Here is a 2,609-nt window from a genome sequence, read left to right on the forward strand (position 1 = left end):
TAGGCCCAGAATGTCTAGGCTGCAGATAGGTTGGTTGCAGTCACTCAACTGGTTTCTTCCTAACCAACACACAGCCATCACTGGCACTGAGGCACGATCGGCTTTCATCAGAGAACACAACACACCTCCACTCTGCCTTCCAATGAGCTCTTGCCTGACACCATTGAAGTTACAAACAGTAGTAGTTTGGGGTCAGTAAAATTCACCCTACAAGGTGTCTGGCTCAGAGATGTCCTTGAAGTAATCGATTGGTAACAGTTCTTTGTGTCACCGTGGTGCCAACTCCTGCTTGAATTGCTGCTGCAGATGCAGTACAATGCACCAGAGCCATATGCTGAACACGTTGGTTTTCCCTCTCAGTAGAGCCATGTGTCTGTACAGTGCGCGGTCTTCTTGCAGCCGTACATTATCGTGAACACCGCAGCTAGCACCCACAGTGGCTACATTCCTACCAAGTCTTTCTGCAAAATCACAGAAGGTACTTCCAACTTTTCACAGGCCTATTACATGACCTGATTCAAACTCAGTGAGGTGTTGACAATGGTGTCTTTGATGCCTTAATGGCATTCTTGACTAACATCAACTCACCATGTCCAAAGTAACTAACACGACCGTTACAGCATCTATTTAAAGCAAATCTGATATGCAACATCATAGTGGCGCTACTAGCACCACTCTTATGTGACTGACATGAAATTTGAATACACACCATCTTTCAGATGTAGAAACATGCCTACCAGCTTTCGTTTATGTTGCACAACTACTTTGTGCTGTAATTTTTTTTTTCCATAAATGTATTTCATTGGAGCTAATTTGCCAATACACAATTTTACTTCTAAGTAGCATTTACAGCATCGATTTTCTAGACTGCATGTATGAGAAAAATAATTTTATTATTTTACAAACAGTACTAACACAATGGCAAAATTCCATGTATTCATTTTCTGGAGGAAGGCACTGTTCCGCTTCGTGCTGGCACTGAGGAGTGAGTTTTATCAGTTTGTGAAATACTGGATAAAAAACTGTAACATAACATTACAGCTGTCGTGGTTTTGCATTAGGGTGCTACCCAGTGAATAGCAAATATTCTTCCTATGCAATGGCAATTTCTGTCGGTTCACTTGGTTTTTGGGGCTTTGAGAAAACTGTGAATATAGTTAGTTCATGAAAGACTTGAAATGTAGTGGAATAGACGTTGTATTTATTACATCATGACCTGCAAGCTCCAGTTTATGATTCAAAGAATGAATAATTACTGTAGTAGGGTTGCAATTACCACAAATGTATGTAGCTGGTCCTCTGTAAATTCCTTGCGGATTTGCAGCCATATCTGAAGCAAACCCTATTGACTGATTAGAAAAAATTTCTTCTTCAGAAATTCCATTACTAATGAAACCGTATAAAATAATGTCAGTAGCTGCTTCAGCTGTTAATGAATTCAACTCAAAAATATTATAAAATTATACTCCATTCACCGAAACAAGAGACGTACTGTAAACACGGCAAGGCGCATGACCACAGCGCTGCCGTCGAGGGGTGTACAAGGCAGGGGTGTCAGAAATTAAAAAATGAAAGTCGTGTTTTTTATAATTTGGCACCTGAACATGATAAAGTGATCCTGGAACTAAGTTCTGACACTTTTTTTTACATTACATTAAAATTTGTCACTGAAAAAGAGAAATATTTAAGCTTTCAGGAAAAGTTGTTTTTTCGCGTTACCTTACATTTATCACGCCATATGTCCTAAACTGTGCGTCGCACAGCAAAATAATGTTATAATTGCCTTCAATACTATATGTTGATGACACCTGCAAATTTTCTGCCCAATAGAGTCAGTAATAGTGAAGTAATAAATTAAATCTCACGTCTGATGCAGAACTTTTACCAAATCATCATCCGAAATATAGTAAGCGACAAACTTTTCCCCTTTAAATTTTTTTGCGGGGGTGTAAGCGAGAAAAGTTTCAGAAAGGTTTGAATTTAATTTTGCTGTTTGTTTGAATGCACTCAGTCAGTGTGGCCATCTCAGTTGCAGGTGTGAGCTCGTTAGTGGGTGTTGTACAGCGGCGATTTCAGGATATCTTAAATTCATCTTAAAGACGCTTGAAAGACTAGTTGTTGATTATTAGAGTAAGTATACGTGTTTGTAGTCATACCAAGCATTCACTGTTTATGTGCGCATCCAATAGCATCGCACGGTTTTTTATTTTATATATTCACTTGTTTCATTAGCATCACATACGGCTGTCGTCATTACGTCATCCATGGATTCAGCGAGCGAGGTCGACGTGTCAGTTCTGAGTCCACCAAAGAAGCGAGCAAAGAAGAAATCATTAAGTTCTTCTGAGAAGCACATGGTGCTTAATGTGTATAAAATGGAACTCGTACATCCAGGGCAGTCGATGAGTGACATTGTTTCGAAAACAGCTGCAGCTACAGGTGTATCGTGTGATAAGTGAATACAAGGCCACACACTCTTTGAAGTCTCTCAAGAAAGGAAAATTATGACAGAAACTTTCTGAAAGTGTTGATGATTTCGATAGAAATGCAATACGAAGGAAAGTACATGAATTTTTTTTTTTCGTAACGAATTGCCAACAATTGACAAA

This window comes from Schistocerca piceifrons, chromosome 1, assembly GCF_021461385.2.
Source record: "Schistocerca piceifrons isolate TAMUIC-IGC-003096 chromosome 1, iqSchPice1.1, whole genome shotgun sequence".
Lineage (NCBI taxonomy): Eukaryota > Metazoa > Arthropoda > Insecta > Orthoptera > Acrididae > Schistocerca > Schistocerca piceifrons.